Raw genomic sequence first — 7,309 nt, 5'->3', positions numbered from 1 at the left:
TCTAGTCGCTCGAGTTTCACCGCAGCTGCCAGCTGTGTTTACTCGCATCATTCAAACAAGACGCGCTGGCTCGGGAGCTACAACAACATGAACATATTTTACCGTGATTAAATAGTAATACACATTTCTAAATGATGCCGACGTAACAACATACTGATACCGGTTAGTAAAAACCATGAATTAATGCTTTGACAAGTCTGCAGACAGACGGCAGGCGAAAAACCTTTTAGAATGCTTTTTTTCTGAATGGAGCTTGGCTAAGCTAACGCTATATATGCTCCGACCGTCCACACTCACAACAACGGCCTACAGACATAAATAAACCAGCGACTGTATTCTCCATAACACAGACAGTCTGTGGTTTGTACTTGTTTAACTTTTGTCTAGTTTCTGAACAGATCGTATCTGTCCCCGGCTGTTTGAAGAGCAAGCATGTGAAACAAAAGATAGCATTTACCTGTTTGTTCCAGCTAGCCATGTGAGAAGCCTTGTTGATACGTTTTGTCTTTTTCACGAGCTTGCTGTGATATATACAAATCGGGTTGGTCTGGTCCAAGGTCTTTAAGTATCAATTTATCTCCCAAACTTCTCCTTTCAAAAGGATTGGAGAGTAGCTCTTGGGCGGACCGAGGTTCCGGCGACTCCACCTGCACACCATTCTCATCCAAATACTGCGTCACCTTGGTCACTCACGAGTCTAAAAAACAAATCACGTCAACGCACGTAAGCAACATGGGCGCCAACGTGAGCGCCCACGTGACCAAAATATTTGACGGCGCTGATTGGCTGAAATTATGTTTCGGCGGCACAGTTTACTATTGAGACTTTTGCAACGTGCTGGTTGCTGCTGTTTCGCTCGGGGGCTCTGCCCGGTAATGATAAACTAATGCCATGGGCAAGGCCAGGCAGGAAACAGGTGACTTATCAGTAACTTTAGACATCGTAACACAATTTTAAACGAGATTGTATTGTAGATTATACATTTTTGTGATACCAATTGTATGATATTTACCTTGTTCATTAAAAATTTAAATATAAAATATATATATTTTTTAAATATATATATATTTTTTTTAAATAAAAAAATGTATATATATATATTTTTTTATCTGGCAAGAGGTGGGGCGGCGCCCATAGCGCCCCGATGGGCCGGCCGCCACTGGTCGACACTATATAATCGTTTATGTTGTCTTTCACCGACAATAGACACAGAGAAATGCTCAGCAATTAAGAGCAGCTGCTCTCTTGAGAAAGTGGCAAGAGACTCCTGAGACGGAGCTTCAATTAATGCCTCTACGTCAGCCATCTTAATTTACACCGACCCTTCACCGGAACACAACACCGGACCTTTAAACCGAAAGAAGAGAACAAAAACACAACAAAAACAAACCGGACAGATACCACCACATTTATTACGCGTCCAAAGTGGAACACTAATTTTTTGATTGGAGTTTCCCCACTAACTCACCATCCCACTGAATAATCTCCTCCCTAGTCTTCATGCAGTTACTTGTGGTGGGTATTTATGCACTGGAGACCGCTAATCCAGCAAAGCGACTAGCAAGCTAGCAACACTACTGAGACCACGGCCATGCTCCCAAGCCAAAGCTTCAACCACTTTCTCCGCAACACTACACACCCCGCTCAACGATCCCAAGGGAACCGTCGCTACAACCTACCAGGGGAAACTCCGCACTGCTCCACATGCAACGCACCAACAAACCCACACAAGAGAGAAAGGAAGAAAAAAACAAAAAAAACAGCTGACCACGGCTAAGAACAACTAGAAGCAACCACTCTCCCGAAATATAATACCAAACAAATCAAAGCCTCACAAAGTAATCAAATCAGTCCCCCAAACAACAATCTGAAATCTAATGTCCTTCCCACAACGAGCCGAAACAAAGAAACCGGCCGCACTGCAAACGCGCTCCCAACAAACTTCATACACGCGCACCAACTCCCAACACAAATCTCACCTATCCGTTGCTGTATCACAGATAAAAAGAAGTGGACGAGCCCCCATCTGTCATGGCTTGGCTCTCAGCCACAACAAACACGCGACAGAAAACGAGGGCGTGAATAGGAAAAGAGAGTTTATTCACTGCTGCTGACGGACACAAACAGACGAAACAAACGACGAAACAAGAGGTCAGCTGGTCGTGTATGAAGGTAGATATGGTGCAAAATGTGAGAGCGTGTAAAACCTGATGTGAGCACTTCCAGAAAAAAAATCGGAGTTTGTGTGCTTACATTTACACTTGTATAAAATATCCACGTAACTGTGAACCAAATGTACACTTGTATAAAATATCCACGTAACTGTGAATCAAATGTACACTTGTAAAAAATATCCACGTAACTGTGAACCAAATTTGAAGTCACAGAAGAAAAAAAAAAGTGTTGTAGCTTGTAGAAAAAAAATGAACTTAGAGATGAAATGTTCACTTGCAGAAAAATACATATTTTTTAAATATATTTTCCATTACAACTGCAACTTTATTTATTACAACCTCTCAAATCAGTCATTACAACTTGACGAATCTGCTCTGTGGCAGTATAAATCGACGAATCTGCGGTCTTGACTTTTGCTACACTTCTTGCGATAAATGTGTCGCAAAAATAATTTTCACCTGTAGATGTGGGGGGAGGGAGGGGGGTTGGAGCGAAGGGGCGGAGCTATCAGAACAATGAGGCTTGGGTCAGTCACAGTCACAGTCAGGTCGAACCGGATAACAGCGGTGCTAACTGTTCGCTAACGGTTCGTGTCGCTACCAGTCCGCTGACTTGGCGCGTCAATCAACGATAAGTTTTGCCCATTACTTGCCCAGTATTACTGTTGTAAGGTCATATCATTGTCATCATTATCATTGTGACTGCTGACCAAGTGAAAGTATGGACAGACAAGGATCCAGTACTCTCACGGGTGCGGGAATTGGTCAACAGAGGCTGGTCATCAGAATTAAAAGAGATTGAGTTTGGCCCTTATGCAGTGAGGAAACATGAACTCAGTATCCAAAATGGGTGTGTGTTGTGGGGCGCAAGAGTTATTGTGCCAAAGCCAGGCCAAGAAAGTGTTTTGAGACAGCTTCATCAATGCCATCCAGGAGTGTCCAGGATGAAAGCACTGGCTAGGAGCTATGTATGGTGGCCAAAGCTCGACAAGGATGTAGAGGATACTGTCAAGTCCTGTATAACATGTCAAGAGCACCGAAATGTTCCGGCACCAGCTCCGTTACACCCCTGGGGGGATGGATGTGGTTCCAGTCAATTCTGCCACTTCAGCCACTACAATTGAGTGCCTGCGTACCAGTTTCAGTAACCATGGACTGCCCGAATTGTTGGTGTCTGATAATGGCACCTGTTTCATCAGCACAGAGTTCGAAGATTTCCTGAAAAGAAATGGTATCCGTCATGTGACCTCGGCACCCTATCACGCCTCCAGTAACGGGTTAGCAAAGAGAGGGGTACAGACATTTAAAAGGATGATGAACATTTTTCCAGAAGGCACACTGACAGCCAAGGTAGTGTTATTTAGTTATCGTGTGACTCCTCAGACTACAACAGGTCTGTCACCAGCAGAGCTGCTTCTCGGGAGGAAGCTACGTTGCTGTTTGGATTCAATTCATCCAGATCTGTGCATGAAGGTGAAAGAAAAACAGGAAAGACAAATAAGAGATCATGACAAAAAGGCAAAGGGGCGCTGGTTCAAAACAGGAGACTCAGTGTTGACGAGAAACTTCAGTTTTGGACCCAAGTGGATTCCAGGAATCATAGAGTCAGTGACAGGGCCAGTGTCATATACAGTGATGCTGGGTGATGGGAGAGTAGTCAGGAGACATGTGGACCAGATTCATGCTCACCACCAAAGACCAGAAAAAGACCATGAAAGACAACAGACTGACTCGACTCAGCTAAGTCAGGCAGTCGAAAAAGGAGAGACATGGCAGGACGTTGAGAATGTGGTGCTCAGTGGGGACGAGTTGGAAGAGCCAGCAGCTACAGAAGCTGCAGCAGCAGAGAAGGTCCATGGAACTGTGGAAAATACAAGTCCAGGGAAGAGACAGTCAAACAGAGAGCCAGCAGCTACAGAAGCTGCAGCAGCAGAGAAGGTCCATGGAACTGTGGAAAATACAAGTCCAGGGAAGAGACGGTCAAAGGAGTGACTAAGTTACCCAGTTACCTTAAAGACTTCCAGCTGAGCTAAGAAGGGAATAGATACTACTGTTGTGAGTCACCCGTTAGGTTTAAAAAATAATTTGTTACTGTGTTACAATGTTTCTGTTGGATGTATATAACCTGCTTGAGGGGAAGGGGATGTTGTAAGGTCATATCATTGCATGTTAGTTCACCAGTCCACTAGGTGGCACTGTGACCATGAAGTTGTTGCCGTTCCATAAGCATAAAAGAGTAACTGGGAGCTATGTTGTTATGCTAAGTATGTGATGAAGGAGTTGCAGCTCGGCGCTACCAGAAACAAATAAACTCCACTATGCTCACCAGAAGCCTCCTGTGAGTTACTACAATTACTTTGAATATTATTATTGTGATTGAGGATTAAATCCGCTTTGAAGACCACCGTTTTATATCGTGCCGTTTAGCGGCGAAATAACGTCAGTCAACCAGCTAACGCTAGCTTTGTTGAGTTTATGCTAGCTAAACAAGTAGTGGTTGTAGTCTATACAGCAGTAATTCATATATTATAGCCTACTGCGTTGGCACTAACGGTTAATAACCGTTTATGAAAATAAAACCAATTGAACTGTACTGAAATAATGACAAGTTTTATAATTGTCTTGGGCTCCTGCTGTGTTTTTAAAGCCTTTGTAAATTATCCATGCTATTTTCTATTTAGCTAACGTCGAAGTAGTGTATGTGAAATCAACCTGTATATTACAATTATTAATGTCATATTTCAAGATGATTACTTAGATATTACAATATGGTTGGTTGAGCTGGAGTTCATTATTGAGCTTACAAGTTAACGTCACAGTCATCTGAAGAACGAACCCAAACTTTGTTGTTTTTATTAATTGTATTACAAATTGATATCAAATAAACAGTAAGCATTGGTAACACACTTTCTAAAGTTACAGTAAAATAAAAAGGACCCTGACTCGGACAATACACAATCCAACATGTTCAACAGAAGAGAATCAGTTATATTGTTTGTACACATGGTACTTTACATATATCTCTGTTTGTTTAAGGTGTCCATGTGATGCAGACAGGCTGGACCAGAGAGTGAGAGACAGAACTGGACTCCTCACAGCAGTGAACTTCAGCAAAGGTACTAAGACTCTTTTTTCATACTGTGCAAATAATCAAGGAAGATATTGGTTTAAATGAATGAAGTATTGACTTTAATACACTGGTATACATTCCATTAAACAATACTAAATACTAGATCACCTACACATCAGTTAAGTTGTGGGTTTTTTCCATGCAAAAAGTCACATTTAGATGTTAATAAGCAATATGACTTTGTCAGCTTTCTAATTTAATGTATTGAAGGCAAAGATATTTAACACATAGTGAGAACTGCTACTATTTATCTCTGAATATTGTCTGTAAAAAACGTGGTAAAAGTTATTCTTTCAGTGAGACAACAGAGCAAGCTTCTACAGTTGCACTACGTTTTGACAACAGTTAAATATTATTTTGATAATAACATATTTCAATGTTGATGAATTTCATACTGTTCATTCATAATCTGATTACAATTAAAAAATAATTATATCAACAGCCCCATAACACACAAACACACCTCTTTCATAAATAACACTTGTTCTGCAATAATGTTTTATGTTTCCTGTAATTTTTGTTAGGAAAGGACATGCCCGAAAGACACGACATCTTCTCCTTCTCTGAGGGTCAAGAAGAACATCCAAGAGGAACATTAAAAGCTGATGTTATGAGATTGTAAGACCAGTACAGGACATTCACTAAGAAACTACTTTTATTGTGAAAACAAAGATCTGCACACCGAATATTTTTGTCGTCTATCAGGACCATCATTTGTTTGTGACGCTGCCTGCACCTCAGAGAAGGGGTGGTTATAGTCAGGGTTATAAAGTGTGGCGAAAAACATAGTCAGCTGATCGAATGCACCTATTTCAACATCTACACTCCATCAGCTGATTATTTCTATTTGCCTCACTTTATGAGCTTCACATCACTTGTGCCTTGTACCACAGAGTTTGCAACGTCACAAATAAATGGGGCCAATCTTCAGTCAGATGTGAATGTGTAATCTAACATTTTCAGTAAGAATAATGGACAAAAGGAGTGCAAATACAAATACAATTTATTGAAATGTGAACCAAAAGTTAATCAAATGTTTTAAATAAAAAGCACATATGGACAGAAGGTGTAAACCTATTAAATGTATAAGTAAACACATTTAGTCAAATAACGTGACAGACTAGGCCTGTGCAGTTGGTATCAGCTTTGCCCAGCATGGGCTCCTTCATCAGCCCTGGTCCTCCTCGCTGAGAAAGACCCTCAGTCCTCTCCAAACCAACAGACAGGACGTCCATCACACGGAGGTTTCTCCCTGAAGTCTCTGCAGCCCTCTGGACACCACACTGTCTCAATCCGTCCACACTGAATATGAGAGGGGGAAAATGAAAATAATAAATGCTTTAGACAATAAGAAATATAAAGTTCACTGCAGTAGGGCCTGGCTCATTTAGTGGCATCTGCAGGCAGTGGCAAGTACTTCCGGCATATGCCACAACTTGCCGAGGCATCTGCCGCTGCTCAACGGGAGTTGCCACAAGATGCCAGAGAGAACGTTTACGGTAGCTGCCACTCGCCTTCCGTGGCAAATGCTGCTATTTAAACCCGTATTTATCGTGTAAAATGTCGCTGTTTTGGCATGACTTTATCTAATTTATCTGTACACAGGACTGATGATCTGTACACAGGGTTGGGTTGTAACGGAATACATGTAACGGCGTTACGTAATCAGAATACAAAAACCAAGTAGCCTAACTGTATTCAGCTCGCGTTACATTTGATAAACAACTAATCCGAATACAGTTACTTTCGTAAACCTGAAGTGAATACATTTTGGAATACTTATTGGAATTATTGGTGGAAAAGTTTCCTCACAAAATGTATCCTAATATTCATTACCGGCAGAACTGTGTGCACACATGGATGTATAATAAGTAGTGCTGGGGGGAAACGATTATTTCGAAAACGATTAATCGGGCGATTATTTGATCGATTAGTCGACTAATCTAACGATTATTTTTCTGTTGTTCAATTCATAAAAAAGGTTATGTAAAAAAGAAAAATCCAC

General features: G+C 41.4%; 1 long non-coding RNA gene across 1 annotated transcript; it reads left to right on the top strand.

Moving 5' to 3' along the window:
- The first annotated feature begins 4,432 nt into the window (after nucleotides 1-4,432).
- On the top strand, nucleotides 4,433-6,506 carry LOC139435331 (uncharacterized). Its single transcript, XR_011644610.1, has 3 exons — nucleotides 4,433-4,512; nucleotides 5,211-5,290; nucleotides 5,829-6,506. It is a non-coding gene; the product is annotated as an uncharacterized lncRNA (long non-coding RNA).
- The last annotated feature ends 803 nt before the right edge of the window (nucleotides 6,507-7,309 follow it).

This window comes from Pseudochaenichthys georgianus, chromosome 16 (genome assembly GCF_902827115.2).
Source record: "Pseudochaenichthys georgianus chromosome 16, fPseGeo1.2, whole genome shotgun sequence".
NCBI lineage: Eukaryota > Metazoa > Chordata > Actinopteri > Perciformes > Channichthyidae > Pseudochaenichthys > Pseudochaenichthys georgianus.
Note: the sequence above shows the minus strand (reverse complement) of the source record. Positions and strands in the feature narration are given on the sequence as shown.